This window comes from Bidens hawaiensis, unplaced genomic scaffold, assembly GCF_021521415.1.
Source record: "Bidens hawaiensis isolate Kalapana, Puna unplaced genomic scaffold, B.hawaiensis_p1.1 tig00011233_1, whole genome shotgun sequence".
NCBI lineage: Eukaryota > Viridiplantae > Streptophyta > Magnoliopsida > Asterales > Asteraceae > Bidens > Bidens hawaiensis.
Window position 1 is genome coordinate 740996 of NW_027491875.1, and position 27409 is coordinate 768404.

The 27409-nt window shown below is 32.6% G+C and overlaps 1 pseudogene across 1 annotated transcript; it reads left to right on the forward strand.

Moving 5' to 3' along the window:
- Nucleotides 1-1036: 1036 nt before the first annotated feature.
- On the forward strand, nucleotides 1037-22469 carry LOC143537613 (chitin elicitor receptor kinase 1-like; annotated as a pseudogene). Its single transcript, XR_013136088.1, has 12 exons — nucleotides 1037-1100; nucleotides 1184-1223; nucleotides 1849-2069; nucleotides 18484-18492; nucleotides 19323-19435; nucleotides 20002-20091; nucleotides 20945-21038; nucleotides 21124-21275; nucleotides 21369-21451; nucleotides 21875-22014; nucleotides 22115-22213; nucleotides 22298-22469. The product of XR_013136088.1 is annotated as a chitin elicitor receptor kinase 1-like (transcript).
- The last annotated feature ends 4940 nt before the right edge of the window (nucleotides 22470-27409 follow it).

Sequence of the window (27409 nt, forward strand, 5' to 3'; positions counted from 1 at the left end):
TATTGATGGATACGTACATTAGTAGACGGAGGGATATAATAATAATAATAATACTACGTACATTAGTAGACGGAGGGATATAATAATAATAATAATAATAATAATAAATGTTACCTTGACTACGGCGTTGGATGCGAATGGAAGGGCGGAGGCGGCGAGTGTTCATATGCACACATATCTATTTCCATCCAAGTATTTTATAGGCAAGTAATCTTTTTAATTCATCTAAAACACGTACTGTTTAACATTTTAACTAATTGGGCATGTTGAATCATGACAGGGTCAAAATTGCCAAATGTGAAGGGTCCTTTTGAGTTTGTTAATGCATCATTTAGCTATTCACCGAATCCAAACGAAGAGGCTGCGAAAGATTTTTAAAGGAGCGGTTGGTGCATTAGATGAGACCTTGATACATGCTGTTGTTCCTACTAGGCAACAAGACTATTATTTAAATTTGGATTTTTAAGACCTTTTTTTATTTAAATTCAGTTTATTTAAATTTCAGTTCATTTTAACAGTCTGCAGATGTTAAAAAATAAACAGTCTTCTTGTTGCAGACTGCAGAGGTTTTGTCCACCTCTTCTGCTACAGATGTGGTCCGCAGACTGCAGACATTTTACCTCTGAAAAAACAAACAGCACCTATGTTTTTATATAATATACTCTAAATATTTATAATATATTATATGTTGAAACATGTTTATAACAATTATTTGAGACATTTTATTTTTATAGTAACAATTATTTGTGATCGATTAGTTATATTTTGTCAAAACCCGATAGAAACCCGACGGGTTTTAGGCTGAGTATACCCAACGGGTTTTTTGACAAACCCCGATTGGAAACCCGACGGGTAATTACCCGATTAAAACCCGACAGGTTTGGGATGGACTTTCATAACCGGGTATGGGTTTAGGAATACCTAAACCCGACCCATTGCCATCCCTAATCACTCTCTAAATTATAAAAACATCACTCACATAAAACAAGGGGTTGGGTGAGAATGCTCTTAGAAGTTAGCAGAGCAAGCGAAACCAATGTGGTTCATCGGCGCCTGGTTGATAGCATTTATAGTTAAGTTTGAGTTATATTTCAACAATTGTTAGTTGCGTAGGCTTGTTTTCCTCTCTAGTGTTAGCATCCTCTTATAAGTGGATGTGTTCTAATGTTCTGTTCATTGGCAGATATTGCATATGCTAAGCATCCACTAGGCTTAAAAACCTGGTATCTCTCTTTCACTTGAATGGCATATTGTTATTTGTTGTCGACAACTCTTAGCAAAATATTAACAAGTACTTTCCCCGTTATTATCATCTTTTGCAGCTCAGGTGACCCTGCAGCCTTCCCTTTACATTAGTACAAACTGGCCTTAATTACTCCATGATATCTGCTTAAATAAAATGTTAGTTATTATGTTGGCATCTGCATTCACAGAACCACAATTATCGAATGGGACCATAGTTGGAATCAATGTTTTAAAAACCGGTATTTTACTTGAACCGGATTGGGTTAAAAAATGATACAACCGGTTGAACCGGGAGGTTTAACCGGTTGAAAAATTTACCTTATAATTTTCTAAAAATGTAACTTCAATAAAAAAATAACCCAAAACTAAATGATTCCTACAACAAAAAATAATTCAAAAGTTAATCCATATTAAAAAAAATAATGCGAAAACACTCAATTTAAAAAAAATAGTCCTAAAGTTTACAGGTTTAATGTTAATTGTTGGGTTAAAAGTAATTTTGAAATAATATAGGTCGCAAATATCAAAAATTTCTTGGGCTTAAAACCAGTTTGCCGGTAAAAACCAGTATTTTAGACAAAAACCGCCGGTATGATGTTCTAGCAAACCGGTCAAAAATACCGGCCTACTGGGCGTAATCCGGTTTAACCGGTTTGGACCAGTTTTCAAAACACTGGTTGGAATAACTGTAGGAGTAGTAGCTTTGGTGTTGCTCCTTGCAAGATGCTTATATAACGGAGTTTATAGAAAGAAAAACGTTGAAACCAGCTCAGAGTTGTTAAAGAACGCACAAGTTCAACTTGTACCCGCACAAGGTATTTCTCATTCTTCATTCACGTTGACCTGGGAATACGTTTTATTCATTTTGTTAAATTAAAATATTAACTTTGTTAGACTAAAATATTATAGGGTATTTACATATATCCTATTGCTAAGATCATTTATTATTTATTTACCCACCCTCCTAATATCAATTAAATATTTTCTCTCCTTAAATTATATATATTACATATTTACCAATTTCATTAAAATTAACAAAAGATGATCATTTTGCCCTTATTTTTTCTAAAATAATTTGCCTAACATATTCTTTTTTATCTATATCTACCCTAATTTCAACTCATTGAATATGAGGTTTTAAAAACTCAAGTCATCCAATTAGTTCACTTTTTTTTTTCTTTCGGTAATAATTTGATTTTAATCATGCTTGAAAGTGTGTTATACGTTTACATGATATATAAATTTCACTTGTTTCATGAAGTTGCTGACATCGAGCATTATTGAAATTGATGTTCGATCCGTTATTAGGTATAAATTTGTTGAGTATGGTGAAGAAACATTGAAATTTAATACAAAAAGGTAAAATAGATGAGGAAGATGATTTCAATATACACTCAAGGTTACGTGTAGCGAAGGAACTATAAAATGAAACGACTTGTGACATACGGCGCCCAACAATAAATGGTGGGTTTTCTGTTTTAGATATGTAATGGTGTTGTAGCCCATCCTTTACTACGTCATCTTTTTTTATTATTTTCTTTTTATAATTAAATTAAACAAATAACCCATTAAAATAAACAAACAAATACATAAAAATAGATAAAAATTAAAAATAATACAAGAAAAATACGTAACACAAAAAAACATAAAACTAATATCCATAATATTCTCTCAATTTTCAAACTCGTCGTTCTTCCATTAACGCGGCCTCTTCGTTTAACCCGGTTTCAACGAGAAAGTCGTAGTCTCGTTCAATTTGCCGCAATTCAAACAAAGCAGCAAGCCATTCGTGGTTTTGGTTGGTTTGTCGGAGGGTAGCTCTACGTTCCACGGTATGGGTTTCAAAACGACCGACACCTCGTTTAGATGTTCACCTTCTTCGTTGACCCCGCATTAGCTCGTGACGACAACGAACCCTCCACATTTTTCGTATTCTTTTTTCTTCTTCTCCCGCGGGGTCGAGCCAACTTTTGTATGTCGTCGTCTAAATTAACAGTGTCATGTTCGTGAACGAGGTTGAAGTAACGAGCATCGGAGGGTGTTGCGGGTGAGCTCGGATTTGTCGACGACGAGGTCCTCGACTTTTTAGTAGCCTTGAACTTAAATGCTTAAACGGTTTCCCTTGTCACCATTCCATTTGCCAATGAGTTCGAAAGTCGCTTAACGCTCGAGATTGAATGTCGGCATCATTTTTCCCACTACGCCAACCATGTCCAGTCAGCTGGTTGTATATCCCCGCATATTTTTGGCATTCTGAATTCATGACCTTCCAAATGGGTTTGAACCGCTTCTTTTGTCACACCCCGACCAAAGGCGGCGAAACATGTCGGGATGCAACGGATTGCCCAAAACACAAAAAACTATTGAAGTGACAATATTTAATCAACTCATTTATTTCATAATCAATAAACAACACATCTTGTTCATACAAACAAATTAAATACAAGTAAACAAATAGATTGTTCGTTTTTCTAATATCCTAATTGTCTTGATAACATTTTTCGTCAAGTTCTCGAGTCAACCAAAGTCAAACCTGTAACATTTCATAAAATAAAGTTTATCAACACAAAGGTTGGTGAGCAATTCATAAGTTTGTGCATATAGTATATAGTAAGGAAAAGCCACAAAACTAGTATATGAAACAATAAATAAAAGCAATAACTTGGATAAATAGATATCGCTAATAGAATTACGTTAGCGACACCTAGCTATAAGGGGATGCCAGATAGTCTAGGATTTTATAGTTATCGTTAATTGAATTACTTTAATGACACCCTGCTACAAGGGGATGCCAAGTAGTCTAGGATTTATAGATCAACCAACCAAAAGCGATAAACACATGGGCGTAGAATCATAGAACACCAAATCGAGCAATTATTCAAGTAAAGTATACAATAACGTTTGTGGTTTAAGATTCAAGTATAAAACATTTAGTGAATAAGTATGAAATGTCACCCCCAAAACGAAAGGTGGAAAACGGGGTATGAAAATACTCACATTCAAGTTATAAACTTGGTCGGTAAAATACGGGTAACCGAAAGGATAAGGTTTAATGGGCAAGGTTTAGGTGAAAGGAAGTCTTGTATCTAAAAGGTTGTCTAGGAAGTTTTTAAATAGAATAAATGATAAGAAATGCAACAATTTAAGGTTTAAAATGTAAATATTTACGAATTTATAACAATAACCCTTTAAAATGTAAGTTTGCTCGAAACCGGGTTAAAGTATCTAACCTTAATATTTACCCAACCAATGTTGAGTAATAAGGTGGGTAAAAATGCAAGAATGCAAGTCCCTTTGGAATAAAGATACTAAAACGGGTTTTAACGAGTGTTTCGGGTCTTGATAATTGGTCAAAACCCAAAGTCAATTTTTCCAAAATAATGAATGTTATGAGATAACTCAATAAAACTTAATAAGACTTAACCAAGTATGTCGATCTATTTTTTTAGAACTATCAACGTACGTTAAGCGAGTGTTCGGTTTTGTCGGTCCAAACTTTGTTATGAGAGGCAAGTTGGATCCAACATTTCCAAGTACTTAAGAAAATAATTAAAATCAGTTTGTAAACCATTTTTAAAGAAATATACAAGTCTTGATAGCTAAAAACACACTTGTGTGTCTTAAGCGAGTGAAAATCGGTTTAGTTCGGTTTGGTTCGGTTTCCATCTCAAAAATAGTTCATTGATGGTTTCTACATGCCCAATATCCAAGAACTTGTATAATAGTTTGTAATTGAAGAAACTTAAGTTTTACAACCAAAAAGTAAACAAAAAACAAGAGTTCGGTTTTGGTTCGGTTTCCATCTCCCAATAAGTTCATAGATGGTTTCCACATGCCCAATATCAAAGAACTTGTAAAAATGATTTTAAAAACTCAAATCTAACATTAAACATGTTTAAACAACTATTTTAACAAAACTAGTAAGCAAAAGTTCGGTTTACAGTTTAGAGCTATTTACGGTTAAACCGAAGCATAGACCCTCAAACTCATAACCATGGAACTTGTAAATAAACTAAAATGAGCAGAAGTTAAGCATGGTTAGTATGTATCAACAAGTTATATAATTATATATATATATAGGGTGAGGTTAGAATAAGAAGTGAGTTATTTGTAAGAAGTGTGAGAAGTAATATCGGGCATTGGATTTGATCATCTGATGGTGGATATTTTTAGTGTGTTTTTTGTTCGGTGTGTTTTATTTTGTTAGTTCGGTGTGTTTTATTTTTTTAAGGGTAAAAACCACTTCTTACACTTCTTAGGATAGTTTTACTTCTTATTTTAACCTTGTTATATATATATATATATATATATATATATATATATATATATATATCAAGAACACGAAGTTCTCCATGAAGCCTTGCCTTACAAGGTCCGAAACCTCACCGACCGGAGTCGGAGAAACAACTACCAAAGGTATCAAGGGGTATTATATTATATATATGTTGTACCACCATAATCAAGTGTTAGTAGGTTAGATGAACAAGTTAGAATGAAAGACTATGGTTAGTTTGACTTGAGATGTCAAACTAATAATAATATGAAGAACAACCCTTGAATCTTAAGAATTGAGAGAGAATTTGAAGTAAGGATGAAGTGAGAGCAAGGATGAATGAAGTAAAGGGTCTTGATAATAGAGTATAAGGTTGAGAGGATAAGCAAGAGGTATAAAGGGTAAAAAATTCGGATTGGGTAAAGTGATATAAACCACAAACCATAACAAACAAAATATATGCTGTAGACATGAGGCCGCCACGCGCGACCCCCTGCCTTTTGGTGGCCTCACGGCGCGGCGGCCTTCAGGGGTGGGGTTGGTCCAGCTCATCTATCGTGGTTCGTTTTGCGTCCCGGAAGTTCGTTTTCGATGTAGTTTGATCGTTTTAAAGGCGTTTCGAATCCGTAAAAGGGGTTTTTTCAAATTGAACATGTGGGAATGATTTGGTAACATAAAATCCAATATTTTATATATTTGAAATGTTCGGAATATAAATCGGGTCGGTTTACGCGATAAACGAATACAAATAGGACCCGAAATTGACGAATGTCACATCTTTACCCTAGTATTCTTCCTGTTAGCCCGTTACCCTGAGGCAAGCTTCAAATATTTTCTTCCAAAATATCCCGGTGGCTTGAAATTTAGCTACAATTAAAACTATTTTACAATTAATATTAATTTTTAACAAATAATAAATAAAGTTATATAAATACTTAATATTAAAAAACTTACCAACGTTGGAATCCTTCGAAACGGCGGTCCAAACTTTTGTGAGAGCTAGTTCTTCATCCTCCGTCCATTGCTAGTATGGATCATGTGGCACCATCGGCTCCCCCGGTTTATTCTTTTTGTTTTTACGAGATGCCTTTTGAGTTGAACCGGAGCCCCGTGTCGTTTGAGTCTCTGACACCAGCTTCGGCTCCGATTGGCTAGACCTGATCACCAGCATGGGGTTTTGGGGGCTGAGAAATTTGGCGTACATGTTTAAGTTCGGGTCGGAAAAATGATACGGCTAATGTAGGTTCGATTGGTTTCCGGTGTTCGGGAACCAATGAATGTTTTACGCTCGGTTGGTTTGGTTAGTTTTGCAGACCATGGTATTGCCCGAAAGGAGGGAATGGCTGGTTCGGGTTGTTTCTTGGATTCATTTTTGTAGTTTTTTTTTGGAAAAAATATGTATTTTTGTATAAAATGGATATGAGGTTGGAGAAGAAGATATATATATATATTATTTATGACACTGGTATTTTGGAAAAAATGTTTTGGGGTTCTTCAACAACACTGACATTTTGTTAAAAATCCTTGTCGTCTATGGTCTTTAGTAAGAATGAAAAATGTTATGTATGCGTGTATTATAATGAATAACATGATCATCGAAGACGAGAGAAGAGCAATATGTCCAACTTTCATACCGGATTCGGATCCACCACGAACTCCAGCAAGTATGGAGCAAAGACTTGAAAACGCGTATTTCGTGCGGTCAAGAGAAATACATAACGCATTTAAGGGGGATTTTGTCCAACATCTTTGGATGAATCGCGTTTTCCAGGTGAAAGTGAAAACCAAAACGAGGGCAACGATTTATACGATGATGAAGACGACAATAAGGTTGAAGACGATGGAGACGAGTCATTTTTGTTTTTATTTTAACGTAATATTTATTTAATAAAATATTATTATCTGATTATTTTTAATATAAAATTTAAAAAAAACAAAAAATTGTATAAGTGATTGGACGCCATGTGACGCATAATGCCCATGGGTGGGGCATTATGACTACATCCTATTTTTGCAACAAAAAAAAACCATAACTCTAACTGTGCGCCACATGACACATAATGCCCAAAGGTGGGGCATTATGACTACATATGGTATAAGTAGCGAAATGTACGAATGATTAACAATAAGTTACAAGAAGCAATGTTTTTTTTTGTCTGTAAAGACATTTCTAATTTAATATATATAATAATTCCTAATTTAATATATATAATAATATAACTATCACCTATGGTTTATAGTGATCTCATTTAATAAATCCAACTTTAACCCGGCAAAAAGGGCAACCAACTATATATATATATATATATATATATATATATATATATCCATCATCATTATTTATATAATATTAAACTAAAATATTAATTATACATTATTATATATTGGTTTAGTAATTGTTGATGAGCCATATTACCTTTAATTAACTATAAAGGGTTTCCCCTTAGGTTTATATAAAGAGAGATGTCCCCACCGTGTAGCTTAGTTGGTTAAGGGGCGTAAGACTTGGAACAATAACCTAGAGGTCGCGGGTTCGAAACCGATCCTAAGCGCCAATCGCCTTGCCGATGAGTGAGGCTGTTTACCTCTCACGTGATGGGCCTGAGATGGTTTGGCGTGGGCCGGTTTGCGTGTCCGGAACAACACATTTGGAACAATATAAAGAGAGATAAATATTAACATCATAACCTAATTTCACAAACATACAATTTGTGTGCCTCCTCTCTCCTAAATCGGGTTCCTCTCAAAAACTATAACACCATCCTTAACTATACATCCTAAAGGAAAACTCGATTAAGCTGACAATTATGTCGTCAACATCATTCTCCGATGTGGTTATTACTCTCCATTCTATAACATGTACGCATATGATTAATGGGTTTATCATATTATCATGTTTTCCATTATCACTATAAGGAATTGGTCACCATGTGGTATCAAAAGCAATGTTGTTTAATCGGTTCTTCATGGTTTTCCATTAAATCTGGATTTAAACAGGAAGACTTGAATCTAAAGTCTTGATAAACCCTAATTTTGATTTATTATTATGCTTGTACTTATTGAAATCGATTATATATAAACTGGCTAAAACTTTTAGAACCCGATTTCATATTAAAAAAACATGTTAAAAATTTATGGTTTTCGGTGACCTTCTTCGTGTTCATCATGGGTTTTTTTCTGAAAACAATGCATATTTTGGTTAAAATTCCGATTATGCTTGTGTTTTTCCTAAAATAATTGGATAAACAAATCTTCCAAGATTTTTTGAAATTTGAATAATTCTTAAGAATATAAATTTCAAAATTAAACAAATCTTGGAGATAAAATTAATCCCTAACAATTTGAACCAAAATATTATTATCTTAAATAATTTTTGTATTTTAATGCTTACCAAGATCTCGGTCAAACTGAGATTTTATCAAAATCGAAATCTCATTAAAACCGAGATCTCATTAAAAACTGAATAGTTATTATAAAAACGAACACCCAATAAAAACTGAGAACCCAAGTGTTGACCGATAACTCATAATTTGATCGATAATTCATCACTAGAAAAACCGGAAATCAAACTTTCCAAATTAAAAAGGTTACCGTTAATTAATTAAATGTTTTGTAAATACTTAAAATTTAAAAACCTTTTACAAAACATAAAATCTTTACTTGAATGAATTTTGATCTATCACTTCTGCCCAAAAGTGATGTGTTACATCTACCCCTCATTCAAGTATATATACAAAGCTTTGTTAATTTTTCTTACATGATTTAAATGTCTCATTTCTGCCCAAACATGACATGTTAGATTTATATCCAGCAAAGTTAACGTGCATAATCAAAATAATTGTCTCAGTTCTGCCAAAATGTGATGTGTTACAATTGTTTTGCACACATATACTTAAATAAATTTTAATTCTGCCCAAAGGTGATTTATTTTTTGTTTAAGTAGAACTTTTAAATATAGTCTATTAGTTTAATGTTAATAATAGGATTATCACATCTTCAACAAAATACAACGATCCTCACATTAATGATCCTTCGTTAATAATGATCATAAATTTTAATATGTATTATTTTAGTATCCCATAATACTCACTATAATTTTCTTCTATAAATAACTATCTTATTCAAATCATCCACTTTAATCTCAAAACCCAAATAAGTTTTGCTTTATAAAGTGTTTCATTAACTTTGAGCTCTTTTCCATTTTTTTGATTATCCTCAAGACATGACCATCTCGTTGCTCCTTCTATATAAAGAAGAAACCTAGAGCATGAAAAATGGGATGAGTCAAACATAATGTCTCTTATGATAATCAATAAACTCATGCTATCAAATAGAGTTATTATGGATTTAGTTTTTCCTAAAACTAATCTTATATCTATAAAATAACTCCTAAGATGCAAGCGTTCCTTGAAAATTCTAACTATAAGGTTAAATAACATTAGTGAATACATCATAATATACAATATAATGACCCATAAAATTAAGGGCACGCACATGGAAATATGTACAATTTTCTAGTACAGTACATACTAAAATTTTCAATAGTACAATTTGGTGCCTTAAGAATAAACTATAACACTTATAAGTACCAAAGAAAAATGAGTGTGTTAATCATCATCATATGTACAAGAAAAGAAATGTTTGGTACTGGAAAAATAAGATGTTATTCGACTCATTACCACTAAAACCTAAAGGAGGATAATTCTAAGGTTCATAGAGAAAATACAAGTATTGCCTCCATATTTATGTTCTCTAAGGAGAAGTCTCATTGCAAACATATGACATTAGATTAGGCATAAGCAAAAAGACTATCTATAATTAAAAAAAACAACTGGCTAAAATTGATAATTGTATAATATTAATGATATTTAAGTATGTTAATCCTAATAATCCCATTAACACATGATTGGTTGAGTCTACTTCTATATATTTACCCGAAATCTACAAATAACTAACATGAGTGTTAGTGACAAATTTAAATGTTAAGGTTTTTAGAAACCATGAAAACAAGTCTTCTAATTACGCTTTATGATACCTTAAATATTATGGAGATTAATCAGAATTTAGTATCAATAATTAAGCTAAATTATGACAATTATGAGGTTTGCATAGCATACATAGAGTCACACTTACCTTAAACTCTCATAGTATTTGTTATCAATATATGGATTGAAACATTTATAGAATAAAACTAGATGATACTATATACTTTCACAACTTTTGTTATATGCACATACTAATTTAACAAAAGACAAATGAGACCTATAAAATTCATCCATTAAACCAAATTTAATGAGTAATATTGACATGTTTGATGAGGTTGATTTTTCATAATCACATCTTTAGTGATTTTAAATCATGTGTTAGATGCCATAAACATTACTTGGCTTAAGAAATAAGTATGGGTCCACCAGAAGTTATATTACACTGTCACAGCCCGACTAGGGGGTTAGTTGTGACGACCGGTATCAAACAAACGCAGCGGAAATAATAAAATTATTACAATACTAAGTGTCTTGGTCCCAAATACAACTAACAGAAAACAAAATATAAAGTTTACAACGAAACGAATTATTCATGAATCTAGTCTATTTATTCTTCTAGCTTCATTTCTAGTTGTAACTTCATTTTGCATCGTGCCTAAGTGCATCGCTCCTCAGTTATACCTGAAAATACATACTCAAAATACGTCAACAATATGTTGGTGAGAACATGAGTTTAAGACACATGACACAAATAAATATGGTGCATATTAAACAAGTTCATAATCAAACCTGTGTCCACGACCCGTGAACATCTAAAATGAATACCCCTTACCCATACCCTTTATTATTATGGGTCAAATTACACTTATGTCTGCCCAATATAAGTTACAAATGGCGCGGATATATGTCACAAGATATACATTTTATCATTCAGCGGGTGGTCGTCCCATTATGTAGGCCCACTGTGTGCGGGGGTCTCCCAGATAGTACTACCCATATATCCCGTGGCTCCTTTCGGAGTTAATGATTGTGCTAAAAAGTCGGGTATTGTTTAAGGAAGCTAAATCGGTCTTGATTAATAATACACCAAAATAATTCATAAAAATATTTAGGAGTATGTATTCCATGCCCCAAAAAGTTTTAAGTAAATAGTTGAAAAGGGGGATCACATGAACTCACCTCTTAATGACTTTATCACAATGCGTGTCTTGTAAGCTTGATAAATTAGGACCCTATATTATATCATTGTGTTACAACATAACTTATATAAGAATCTACTCTAGATGTGTTTGTATCCTAACTTGGTGTCGGGCCACATGCCAAAGACCTTTTGTTGTTCATATGTTATTTATTACTCTTATATTTGTGTCTTTATAATATTTAGAACTTTACAAATAATAATACGTTTACTTTTAAGGTTTCAATATATATGCATATCTTAATTTTTAATTTTCCAGAAATCAAATTTTAATAGTTTGTTTTAATGATTTTTAGCTTGTCGGTTTTAACTGTATGTCACTTCTTAAAGGCTTAATTGGTAAAAATGAAAGTTATAATTATAACAAGACTATATTAACTATTTGTGGTTTTATATTACTATAAAAATATGTATTTATTTTATATTGTTTGGTTTATTTTGTCATTTATTCTTAAAATTCCTATTTTTAAATTTTAAATGGTGAATAAATGAAAAATACCTAAGTTTAAGGTATATATTATAATATTTCGTTTTTATACAGTATATTATGCCAAATATATATATTCATATGTATTTTAAATATTTACTTTCTGTAATTTATAATTTTTTTATGTAAATTTGTCACTTTTAAAGCCTATAATTGGTAAATATATATAAAACGTATCAAATAAATATAAAATAACTTTTTATGGTTAATATACAGTATATATGTGTTAAAAAATTATTAGTTATATTATTTGGTCAATTTTTTATTGTAAGGTTATTTTAGTCATTTCTAGATTTATTTAGAGTGATTTTTATAAACACAACAAGATTAAGACCTGAACCTAATTACCTATTTTCCCCGTGTTTAGAATAATATATTTAGTGTTTCTGTAAATTTTTATAATTTTTGGCAGTGTCTAACTATTTAATCCGTTTATTGACATTAAAACTCATTTTAAATCGCACGGGTGTATAGAAAAAGATTTTCGAGTGATTCTTTTTGTAAAAGTACTTGGTTTGGAACTAATTCTACTGGAAAAACTAAGTTCTTCAATTTATTTGATAAAAATACCGTTTTTGAATTATTTTGTTTTGTGAAATCGTTTTCAACGGTTTTTAGTCAAATTTGCGATTCAATCGAGTTTCCAGCCATGACTTGAAACAAGTAGGGTGAACTAGGTTTGGTTACTGTATTATTAGTGTTTTTAAGGCATTGGTCATATGGGGTATCACACGTGCCTAATTAGTGTGTAAAACTCAAAATTAATGTTGTAAATATGAAGTTTCGGTATTGTTTTATGTACCTTTGAGTTAGGGCTGATAATACGCACGAGTGGATGACTTTAAGATTTCCAGATACCTGAGATCATGTTGGCATAATAATATCTTAGGAATGACAACAGTGGGTTAGTTTCAAGTGCGAAAACAAAGAACTATTTGGATTTCGGTTTACCGTTTAGGTGTGATCTAGAGCTGCTTAGGGCTTGATTATGGAGGGTTCCTGATCGAAAATTACAGCAGTAACTGAGGCGTGGATATGGCTGGGAAACAGAGGGTTTTTCAGAGATCATAGAATCAAGGTTTAAATATTAATTGAAGGTTAATTTAACGTGTCTACCTTGATCAAACATGATGAACATTTTACTCCCCTTCAAGGCTGATTAAGTTATCTTCAGGGAAACTTCAAGGGACTGATTACCCCTTTAACAAGCCTGGAGTTTAGTGAGAAAATATGGAATTTGATGGGTAAATGGGTGAAGAATATTAGCATCACCGGGGAATGATTTATAGAGGAAGAAAATCCATGGATGAAATCTTGAGAGTCTTTGCATGGGATTTGGTTGGTTGATGGATTAGGGGTTGACCTTGGAATTCTGAAGATTATGGAAGATACGATGGTTTTTGGGATGATATTGTAGACAGTTGATCTTTGTTATTCTCCAGGAGATTTGTGTAGATTCCTAGGGTTTGACATTGAAGATAAAAGATAATAATCGTAGGATTTTTAGGGAGTTAGAGATTCAGTTTTTGTTTTTATTTTCCATTATTTATATACGGAATTTATTAATTATATGTTGTAGAGGTTATATATTGATAAAGGAAGAAAATAAAGAAGGTAAGATAAAGTAATATTAGTTTATAAATCCGATGTTTTAAAATGAATTTGGTTTTTAATTTTTGAATTATTCACACTTGGTTAGTTTATGCACATGTGTTTTAGTTTAATAGATAGGTGTGGCAATATGTTAGTCTTCATAATAAGCTTCATGTAGTAATAAATACTAAGTTTGAATATTAAGGATTATTAGGTGGCTAAAGCATGAGTTCGTCTATATATTTATGATATAACTCGTCAACTTAAACGGTAGTGGTTTAGATTTGTAAGTTTGTATTATTTTGATTTGGGTTCGATTGTTATGGTATTTGGCATGTTGGGGTTAAGCTTAATAAACCATTGAAGAGTTAGACTCGTTGAGCCTTTTCTGTAACTATCTTATAGTTTTCTTAAATCATGTTTGATACGTTGTTGCTATAATTATAATAATAAATAAAAAATTCTGGCTCTAAAATTGGGGTTGTTACATTCACTTACATTCATGGAACTTATTTAAACGGAATATTCAAACATAATTCTTTATCATTTAAAAGGCTATTTACTTGTATCTAATCTGTCTTCTATGGTCCACAGTCTTTAAGAGATCCATTCATATATACTTAATACGATTTCTTCTAAATATGCCCCTAATTTTACTATGACATCTGGACATTAATAACATCAAATCAAGTCTAAGATATATATATATATATATATATATATATATATATATATATATATATAACAGTTTCCCACGTCACGTACATCATTGAAACTTCTCTTGTATTTTTCCTAGAGATATTAAAGATCAATGGGAGCTTTAACTGTCTCAATCATAACTTATAAGATTTGCAAGAGGTGGGGGAGTAAAAACTTGATATTATTTCAATTACACCTATTGTACAAGACACTGCTCCATCACAACACTATTCCGTCAAAACTTATCTCTTTAGAATTTACTACTACTCTTACAAAAGTTTCATTGTTGCTTAAACGTGGGTAAATTAAAATTTCTTATTAAACTAATCCTCACCAAGAGAAACTGGAACAACTTATATTATTAACATGTTTCTCTGTTAGAATCTATTTGTCTTTAAATATTGACCCTAAGCATGCTAATTTCCTAAAGATTTCTAAGGTCAGTGGGAGTAGTAAAAGTCCTTATAATAACTTGACAAAAGTACAAGATGCAGGGGAAGAGAGTCATTAAAATATACTCCATATTTAACTCCAATTACACATCTTGTACACCATATTTAACTCCAATTACATTAGATGAACATTAAAACAAACTTTCAACCGGCTTACATATTTATATGTTCATAAATAAACCTAAAAATTATAAACTGAAGGCCAATAAACATTTAGTCTGTAAGTCAACAAAATCCATATATGGGTTAATGCAAACATCAAAATGTGATGAAAACTTTATACAATTATTTTCATCAAATACCAAGTGAATTAATGTACCTATCTCAAGATGAGTGGGAGCAACTAAAAATAAACTTGTCCTTATATAGATGACATTCTTCTAACAAGTATATGTTACATAAGTCAAAGCATTGTTCATACATACTTTGATATGATAGATCTCAGAGACATCCCTTATGTAATAGATATCATAACATTTTGAGATAGACCCAAAGGGATGTTATATTTGTTGTATAAGTTTTACCTTAAATGGGTCCTTACACATCTTACAAATAATATTGCTCTATTTAGAGGATTATAGGATCGTTGAAATTATTACCTTGTGCTTCATTAAGTAGAAGCCTTATGTAGGTTTAAGTTTATATTCATTCATATATTACTCAAAACTGAAACACACTAGATATGTCTAGATTAATGTAGAGCATCTAAAAGAGTATTAAAATATCTTTAAAAGAAACGAATGGCTATAATTTAAAAGAAGAAGTGAGAATTCAAACCGGTAGATTACTCTAAATTTTGTCATATTCAGAGATTAGAAAATGTAATTTTTGTGATATATTCTTATGTCAGTAGACAAATCTATCTCATGGATAAGTCATAATAAACTGATAACAACAGCCTAAGTCGTAACGACATAATATGTTGATTAAATACAACGCTAACGCTGTTGTCAATAAATGTTGTTGAATATTTATTAGTGGACTCATAAGTTTTATTAAACTCCATATAAATAATATATTGAAGACTTATTGTGATAAAGTCATCTACCATGTTTTCTCAAACAATAACAATTTGAGAGGTGTTGTATTAAATTTTGATATGAAATTAATTATTCGTTTATGAACGATTTGAGGAATATAAATTTTCATATCAAATACATTCATGATATGCTTAAGGATCCTATAACTAAAGGTCTATTACCCACAAGTATTATGAAAGCGCTAATAGTCATGAGGAGTTTATTGATGACCATGTACACTTGCATATCGTACTTGAATGATTAACTATTAAATTTTCTCGTCAGTTTTGATTTTTTATTGCTCTTAATATGTTTTGCATGCATAATGATATATAGACAAATTATTATACAAATCAAACTTTTGACGGGCTTACAAGAATATTTGATCATAACTACTTGGGTTTTTAAATAAGGACTATAGTATTATTAATGGGAGTCTTGAGATGATGTTCAATTCAATAACTGTATTTATTTGCTCCAGTTTGAGTTTAAAGCTAAAATGACTACTAACTTCTGATTAGACTAATCTAATACCTATAATAAATGATTATTCGGCCAAGTGGGAGAATGTAAGAATAAATATAACATATATATATATATTCATATGGACATCATTATCATTTATATAATATTAGATCAAAATATTAATTATATTTTATTATATTTTGGTTTGATAATTGTTGATGGGTCATATTACCTTTAATTAACTAATAAAGGGTTTCACATTGGGTGTATATAATGAGAGATAAATATTAACATCATAACCTAATCTTACACACATACAATTTTATGTGCCTCCATACTCCTAAACCGGGTTCCTCTCAATAACCCTAACGCCATCCTTAACTATACATTCTAAAGGGGAACTCGATCAAGCTGACAACTATGTTGTCTACATCATTCTCCGATGCGGTTGCTACTCTCCATGCTATAACATGTACGCATATGATTAATGGGTTTATCATTTTATACTTCCATTATCACCATGAGGAATTGATCAACACCAACTACCTACAATGCTTATGTAGAAAAATTGTTTGTTTCTAATTATATTTTGATTTGTGGATCGATTATGTTTAGAGTTGATCGCATAAGGCCAATCGCAACAGAACTTTTCTTAGTTATAAGAACTAGTCTTCAGATGAGTATTGTTTTAAAGTATTTATAGTATGGAATTCTTTAGGTGTTATTCTAATAGAGATACCTCTTATAGGGTTAGATTACAATGAGCCTAACTATAGATTGGGCATAAAACTCATATAAGCATACATAATATACAATAATATAATGTTGTTAATACTCCCTCGAAGCTAGAGCGGGAGAAAAGAATACACTTAAAGTGGATTTGAAAGAGCCAGTGTGGCAGACCCTTGGTGAATATGTCTGCGTATTATGACGAACATGCAAATATGCAATAGTCGTACATCACCACACAATTTTTTTCTCTACAAAATGGATTCTATTCTCAACATACTTGGCATTGATGCTGAAGCGATTATCGAACAGATAGACTACATAAACAATATGGTAGTAAAACAGTATGGCTTTGCGCAACTAAGCACGTAATTCGAGAAGTAAGTTCCTTAATTAGCTAACTACTATGACGACCACTGAATTAAGTTGTTTCAAACATAAATACAGGAACCCGATGTTGACCGCCTGGGTCCAAGACACCCTCCCAATCTGCATCTGATTAACTAGTCAAGGAATGAGCTCGATTGAGAAGGGGAACTTCAAAGACGATAGTCAAGAGTACCCTGAAGGGTTCATGAGGTGCGTGCATAACCAAGAAAATCTGGTTAAATGACATAAGATATATTAGGCATATTAAATGTTAAGTACTGCAACACACCTTCGAGCCTGCAGTATAGAGTAGCATCCTGAAAAGGAGGCCAATCCGTAGTACTTACGCTTTGTTCTTGAGTTTTTTAACCAAGGAAAGAAAATGAAAGGAGAGGGAAGGATAAGAAAGGGAAAGAAATTTTTTTTAAGTAGGTGTGTTTTTGAGTTGGAAGGAAATTAGAGAAAAGGAAAGGATAACTATGTTATTATCCTTAGTAATCATCCCATTTTTGGGAGGATAACTTATTGGAAAAATACATTAATTTAATCCCTCCTAACTCCTCCTACTCCTTTCCTTTCCATTTTAAAAAAAAACTCAAGAACACCCATTTTTTAACTATTCTTAGTTTTTCTTTCATTTCCCTCCTTTAAAAAAACTCAAGAACAGTGCGTTAGAGTTGACAATAAATCCAAGGGGATTTGAACATGGCCTGCACGATTAATTATGCCACGAGCATACTAAGACAAAAATGGGCTATGTTTGTCTCGAGAAAGGGTAATTCCCAAAAATGATGACTAAAGAGACCGATGTTGGCCATGGAAACTATCGTGAGAGTGTTGCAATGATGATCTGAATAAGCACAAAGTTTGAGGTGGTGAGGATTTTGTCACCCACATAAAGTAACGAATAAACTGTAAGCACCCCATTCATACACGAAAAGAGTGTTATAATAGACAAATTTGTGCAACCTGCTAGAGGTGATGTAAGTGGCGAACCAATTATACCATGTGCAGGGTGCCTGCTTGAGTCTGTATAAGGACTTGTGGAACCAATAAACTAGATCCAACAGAGATACCCTTTAAATATGGTCAGGAATACAAGTTTATATAAAGTTATGAGCCAATTATGCATTTATTAAGTAGTTGTATTTAGAGTCAAGAATGTAATATATAGCAGTAAAGGATTTAAGACATGTGTTAATCCTTGAAGTTAAGAACTTTTAATTATACTACATCATTTAGGAAGTGTCGTTTAAAATATTGTTGTGACAATTCGTGAATCGTCGTATCCGATGTCGGTATTTATGCCGATTAGATGTAAACATTCAATATTATATGAACCATAATTGAAAATTGAAGTTTCTGTATATTGTTTCTTCCCTGATGTTTTCTTTGTTCTTGATATGGGTGGCTGAATCATGATCTACTGGGGTATACTGAAACATGGTATACCATGATAAACGGAACATTCTTGTTCTTTCATGGTAAAAGTTGTAGTTTATTTCCATTTCTGCTCCGAATAATACAATTTTGGAATATCTGTTTTTGATTGTCTGGCATAAGAAATTAAGTTGTTCATCAAATTTAGCCCACTATCACTTTTCATATATTCGAATAAGTAGACTCATATTATCATTTAGTAAGGTGATGTTAAAGCAGATATCTTACACATGTGATACATCTTTGTTCATAATCATGCACTAACTTGTCTTCTTTGCCAATTTTAGCTCCCAATGGTTCTTCAAATACAGGTTCAAAGTCTAGTTGTGCACTTGCTGCTGGGATTACAGATATACTAGACAAAGTAGTGTTGGAGTTTTCATATGAAGAGCTCTCAAAAGCTACAAATGACTTCAGTCTTGGAAATGAGATTGGTCAGGGTGGTTTTGGTGCTGTTTACTATGTAGAGCTCAGAGGCAAGGTCTGGAACTATGACTTTATATTCTATTATGTTGTTTCAGTTATGTGACACATAATAAATCTAAATAAAAAGTTACTGTGCTCACCATGATCTTGGGGTGAAAGTTCAAGTAATCCACATTAAGTTTTATACTCCCTCCGTCCCGGTCAAAGTGTCTTAGTTTGAAAAACACAAAGTTTAAGATAAATTAAATTATTGTTTTCTTTGTTTACCAAATGACAATAATACCCTTGGAAATTGAGTCCATCATTATTGCTTATTAATGTTAGTTGTGTGTGTTTAAGGGTAAACTTGGAAATTGACTAATAAATTTTGAAAGTGGACATTTGTAATGGGACAAATAAAAAGGAAATATGGACACTTTAAATGTAGAAGGGAGTAATTAGGTTATTATTAACATAATTAGTTTATATCTTTGGAATATGGTTTTACATTTCATCTTTGGCATCATATTTAATCTAATAACGTTTTGTTATCTCATAGACTGCATCTAAGGTGTCTAGTATAATGTGTTTTTATGTATGTGTCAGTTGCCTTGTTTTTCTAATTTGTTTAAGCTTGTTTAGAAAGCTGCTATCAAGAAGATGGATAAGCAAGCATCAAAAGAGTTTATAACCGAACTAAAGGTTTTATCAAATGTTCATCACCTAAACCTGGTAAGTGGTGTTAAATTTGAACTTATAATTTGATATGTGGTGTTAAAAGTTCCCAAAAGGGACACTCAAATAATAAATGGTGAACATTATACTAATCTATGGGTGAGGGGTTCGAATCCTCTAGTACTAGTGTGCATATCTTTGACAATGTTAGGAGTAGTTAATGTATTGCATATGTATTCTATGGCGTTTTTTTGTGTATCAGCACTTAAGTCACAATTAATGCATATAGAAATGCATCTTCAATGTGACTGATTCAATGTTTCACGTCTCTTATCACCATTTTCATTTTTGCGCATGCTTAGTCATGACAAAACACTTATATTTCTATAAAAGGTGAATTTAGTGAAAAACATTAATTAAAACCGATATTTATTCAAAAACTTTGCTTACTCAAAGTTATGACAGATAGCCTTTTTTGTGTGTATCAACACCTATGTATCTACAATCAATGTGTCTCATAGTAGATTTTGTTACCCCTTAGGTAGGCGTGTAGCATTTGCAATTGGTTATAGTTGGTGTGTGAGAGGCTAAACTTCCTTGTTTACTAGTTTACATTATAGTTTTGAGAGAGATTCTTAATTCATAGATTTCAAGTCTATAATATTTGTTAACGAATTAGAGAGAAGATGGACACAATGTACCATTCCGATGCACACTACCTATTATGAAAACCAGTAATAGTACATTATCTTGTAAGATTTGTCATCCGTAACTTATGGTATCAACTAACACGAGGTACATTATGATGAGAACTATATTTTTTTACAATGCTTGATGAATGGGCTCATCACTGAAAGCTTTTAATTCCAAATGATATATGAAGTCTCACTATTGGTCATATGTGATTCAGGTGCCCTTAATAGGTTATTGTGTCAAGGACTTCCATTTCTTGGTCTATGAGTACATTGAAAATGGAAACTTGAGTCAACATTTACATGAACCAGGTCAATTTAACAAGTAAACAAAAACTCATTTGTAATACTTTTTAATTTCAACAAACTAATGAGTTATGCCTCTTTTAATGTTCAGAAAAAGACCCACTACCATGGTCTACCCGGGTCCAAATTGCCCTTGATTCAGCAAGGGGTCTTGAGTATATTCATGAATATACAATCTCTGTATTTATACATTGCGATATTAAGTCAGCAAATATATTGATCAACAAGAACTTCCATGGGAAGGTTTGCATACATTATAATGAATTGTTTTTGTTAGTTTATATGGTGTTATCTAAATTGTGGTTTTGATTTATCATGCCATGTGTTTTCTATTAGGTTGCAGATTTTGGTTTAACAAGGCTGACAGATGTTAGAAGCAGATCACGTCTTATGGGCACATTTGGATATATGTCACCAGAGTAAGTCTTCTTCTTTAAACATATTTAGTTAGTCAACTAGCATGCTTTTTTTTACCTAAATATCCTAATGACAACCATTGTATATGGGTTCATAAACACTGCATCAATGTTATTGATTGTGGTCGATAGTGACAACGTTTTTGACCCATTTGCTTATGAACGGGCCAATTTGAATAATTGTTTACCTCATACTTGTAAAACTAAAGTATTTAAGTTTTAACCATAGACATAATTGAACTTCAAAACATTATGGACAAATAGGTCGGTTGCGGCTTATGGTTCAACCCAACCTATTTCAACTTACACTTAATTTACGAGTTTCAACTTGTACCGTTTTCCACAATTTTTGGAGAGGCATACCATCCTCTAGGATTCATGGAATGATTAATGTGATTGATCAAGTTATCTAATTAATGGGTGTAGGTATGCACAATACGGGGATGTTTCTCCAAAGGTAGATGTGTATGCATTTGGAGTCGTACTTTATGAACTTATTTCAGCCAAAAGAGACATAATTAGAAAAAAATGGCTCTACTGGTGAACCAAAGGGACTTGTTGCATTGGTAAGTTTTGCTTTTTAACTGGTTATGTTTTCTTTTCATTAGATGCTAATGGTTAGTATGTTATATTTAACTAACGAGTTCAATCTTTGATAACTTTCAGTTTAATGAAGTTTTTAGCCATGCTAATCCAAAAGATAACCTGGTCAAAATGATTGACCCTAGGATGGGGGATAACTACCCTATGGATTCAATGCACAAGGTAGATTTATTATGTACAACAAATAAATATAATGAATTTGTTTTCGATTGACCCAAAACAATAATATTTGAGAACTTGTTGCAGATGGCTCAACTCGCAAAAGCTTGCACACATGATGATCCCCAACGAAGGCCACACATGAGATCTATTGTGGTTGCGTTGATGATTCTTTTGTCATCCCCGAAAGATGGTTAAGAACAAGTCTTGGTTAGAGGCCAAGGAGTGGACGCATGGCGGCTTTGTTAATATCCATATAAACCACTTTACATAGGATTCTACTTCTTGACTTGTTTTTAACGTACTTGCGAATCATATAGAACTTAAAAGAATTAAAAGAGACTTATTAAAACCCAAAATTAATTTGTAAATATCCTACTAGAAGTTGTGATGGATGTTTTCAAAATAGAAATCTCATGTCAATATCCATATTTTTGTCTATAATATCTTGTTTTCTCGTTTCGGTTAATAAAATAAAAATATTAGTTATTATTAGTCGGGCTAATGTTGGGTTAAATAGATAAGGGTTATGAACTTGGATTAAAAAGGAAGGAAGAAAAGACCATGGGCTTGAGCCCATGACCCATAGTATATAAGTCATACTTATGCATTAATCCATTCATTTCCACTAACTCCATACACCAAAAAAAACACACACTTAAGCTCTCTTTCATATTTCTCTCTTTCTCTAACCGAAACCAAGAAGAAGAATCGATTCCAACCCAAGATAATGATAGTATGATATTGTATGGATCCAAACCTGCTAGATCTAGTCGCGAAACGACGAGCCGACACCCTCAACCGTTAAAGTCACGAGATCCGTATGGATCGGGTATAAACCGGTCAAAAGATGAGCTTAGGGGTCACCCTAACTCAGATCTGGATTGAACGGGACGAAAAACGGTGAAAGCAGTGCGAAAATACGTTTTTTCGGCCACCACCCGTTTTTCTGGCGATGACGGCGCCGGAAAATGTGTATGAGAATAAAGGAATGTCAGAGAATGTTTCAGACATTCTCTGACTTAACCCTAATTCGTTAGCGGGGAAATAACAAACTAGCATTAATTCGTCATGACCATTCATTAAGTTGAAATAACGATTTAGAAGCAGTTCGTTATAACGAATTAGAAGCAGTTCGTTAAGCCATTCGTTAAGTAATTCGTTAACGGAGAACTGACGAATGAACCCCCAGTTCGTTATAAGGGCAATTCGTTATAAAGGTTCAATTCGTTATGAAGACCAATTCGTTATAAAGGTCCATTCGTTATGAGATAACGAATCAGTCAATTTGTTATGAACCCCCATTCGTTAAAAGAGCTGAACAACGAACTAAAGTTTGAAAGAATGACAGAAAGATCCCTGGACTTAAGATAAATGGATTAATTACAAAAGAATTCCTCGAACTTTATAAATTAGCAAATAAAATAACAATTTATAAATTAACCCCAGCCATGGGATCTGCCCCTTGGACCTTGCTAGGGGCTACCGCCCCTAAAACCCCGCTGCCAGGGGTGCTACCCCCGAACCCCCGTTCGTTAAGGGTTATAATTAAACTAGAAACGCGACATGGGTAGTGATAGTTAATTGATACGTGTAATTGTTATATAGTTAGTCACGCTCAGCTAAAGAAAGGAATAACCATTAATGGTGAACGTAACCGAGTTCATGTGAGTTTCTAGTCCCGTTCCTTGTTATGTTTTCGGGGCTGTGTGCATACTCGATGTGATTAGTTAATACACTTACCTTTAGTGGTAAGTGTATACCTTACATGATTTATGTATGAATGAATGCTTGACGATGCATGAACGATCTTCGGATATTGCATTTGCCGTCAAGGGATAGTTAAAAGATATGATTGTTATATATGATGTATGAATGATGTATGTATGTATGGAAATTATGATTATGGATATATAGACAGGTATGGTATGGTTGTATAGAAGAAAGGGAACCGAGCCCTAATAATTCTCGAGGCAGAAAGGGAACCGAGCCCTAATAATACTCGAGGCAGTAGGGCGTAATGCTCTTTAAAACGTAGAATTATGTAAAGTAAGGTTTAACATAAAAGTATGAAAGAAAAGAAAAGAATGAAGAAAGAAAGTATTTGATAATATGTGTATGCAAGAAAGGTAAGTAAGTTATATAATATGTATCTTCGAAGGCGTATGTATAAACATGTGATGTACTGTATGTTACCCGATTAACTAGAACTCACTCAGCGTAGCTGACTTTTAGTATGCGCGCAGGTGAGTAGGATGAGGCAGCTAGCTTGAGCGGGACACATGACAGATGAATAAAGGAGCTGGTATCTGATGACACACGTTGTTTTATGAATTTATGTTTAATTAGAAAGACAAGAATGTTTTATTAAGACAAATTATGAATTATCATGTAATGTTTTATGAAAGTTTTAATATTTTGCGAAAGTTTTATTTAACTCTGATGTTTAGAACAATGTTGATGAGTAAATCCAACGTCCAACGTGAGGCACCGGTAGCGGGGCCTTACACTGTCCAACGGTTTTCTCTTAGTTTATTTTGTTGAAAGATCAAAATATTTTTTTCTAGTTTCTTTTAGAAAAAAAAAGGTCGGTTTAATGATGTTGTCAAATAAACTAAATACGTTACAAAAAAGTGAAAAGATAGATTTCACAAAGTGATAAATCGGTAACTAGCATAATAGCAAAGTGACATGTAAAGAATTATATAGAGAAAGAAAATCTCACATATGTACGCAGAGCATGTTATATCTTTCGTGTGCTACAATGAGATATATATATATATATATATATATATATATATATATAATATATATATATATATATATATATAGGGCAGGGTAAAAATAAAAACCCACTTCAGTTGCGAAAACCCTGAAAACCCTATACTAGCCATTGATCTTGATGAATAGATGGTTGAGATTTGATGATTTAAAAAAGTCTTATTTTGTAATTAAATAAAACATGAAAAATGTACGGGCAACTTGGACAATTTACATCTTTTGCTTTATGTCATTAATCAAGAATCCATCCGTTCAACACACTCATCTTACCTTTCCACTTTTTTCCACTTTTTATATACATTCCTCTCTCCAAAGAACCTTTTATATTAAAAAAAAACCATTTCAATCTTCAAATCAAGAAGCTTATAACAACCCAAACATCAATCCCTACCATTTAACCTCACTAGATCTAATCAATGATTTTTCAGGCGAATCATAATGTAAATGATTTTTCCGACGAATTATAAGCTATTAACAGTGGGTGAACCCAAACAAGGGTGATGAAGGTCTATGTGTACCGGAAAACTGAAACTCGATAGCGCTTTCCGGTTCAGATCTGGTCATTTCGTATCAGATCTGGACAAAATTCTGAACAAGATCGGGTCGTTTTAGTTTTTTTTAAAGATGTTCTTGGAAATTTTGTTTGAATGTATATCTTATTTTACAATTTTTGAAATTTGCTATTTTTAGAGTAGAGAGGAGGTCGATTTTTTTTTTATTACTGGCCCTTAAAAAGATTCAAACTTTTTTTTTAATTTTTGTTACGATTATTGAAGAAATCTTAAATTTTATACTAAATCTTCATCTTAATTTGTATTGGAAAAATAAGATGGTGGGGTGGGGTGGGATGGTCTTTAGAGTTTGTACCTGAAAAAAATATTATTCTCCAATTTTTTTAAAATATAAACCGGAAATCTTAAGATTCAAACTTTTTTGGTTTTTGTTGCAGTTCTTGAAGAAATCTTGAATTTTGTTATAAATCTTCATCTCATTTTTTACTGGAAAACAGTGGAGTGGGGTGGTGTTCATAGTTTGTACTGGAAATATTATTATCCAGGTTTTTTAAAATACATACGTGCATTTTTAAAACACATGTTACGCTTGTCTATAAACGTATGTTTTAATATGCAAAACATATGTTACGCTTGGCTATAAACATATGTTTTTAACATGCAAAAACATATGTTTTTTTAACGTATGTTTTAATATGCACAAACATATGTTACGCTTGTCTATAAACGTATGTTTTAATATGCAAAAACATATGGTTTTTTGTATCGGAATATTAATATTTAAATGAACAATTTTTAATAGTTGCGTTACCCATAAATGTGCAAGAGAGAGTGAGAGATGGGCTATACAAAGTTTATGAACATTTAATACAAAAAAGAGTGTGGGAGATAAGTATTGTATCTTTAAGAAATCAATTAAATCAAAACCATCATTTTAATTATTACTTTTTTCTATATAACCATTATAAGGTAAAGGGTTTTAAATTTTTGAATAATCCCTATTAGGAGTTAATTATAATGTGATAAAGTTAATTCAAAAGAGTGTGGGAGACATGAATTGTACTTTTCAAAAATCAATCAAATCAAAGTCATAAATTTTACTTTTACATTTTCATCACTTTATGTCACAATTACACACTCTCTCTTACACACATCCACACATTTTTCTGACACACTTTATGTCACCATCACACTCTCTCTCCTACATAAAAGTCACCATATTTTAAAAATATACATTTCTCTCTCTCTTACACACATCCACACATACTTTTTCTTTTTTCCCCTATTCCTTCATGTTTACTTTATGTCACATCATTTTATCTCTCTTGCAAATTGTTTACTTTATGTCACAATCTCTCTCTCTCTCTCTCTCTCTCTCTCTCTCTCTCTCTTCCTTCACAAGCTCTAGTCAGCTTTAAACAAGTCTGCATTTTCTGACATCATTTTATCCGAACCACGGCTTGCAGGACTGGGCGGTTGTTGAAAAGTTCTATAACGGAGTGACGTACGCGACTCAGAATATGCTTGACACTGCTGCAGGAGGCAACTTATTGACGACAAAGGATACCGATGAGTGCATTGCCTTATTTAACGGTTTAGCCATGAGTGGATACCAGCGACCACCTTCTAAGAGCACCAAAACCGTCGACGCTTTATCACGCGGTATGCATTAAGTCGACACGAACACCGCCCTCGCGGCACAGGTTGAGGCGTTAGCGAAGATTGTGAAGGACCTGTAGGTGAAGAGTAAATTGTGCGAGATCTGTAGAGGAGGGCATGATACCGTTCAGTGCCCTGTAGGTTTCCAGGAGGAGGCAGTCGACTATGTTAACAATCCAAACCGAAACCCTAATTCTTTTAATTCTTATAATTTGGGTTGGAGAGGTAACCAAAATCCTAACTGGAG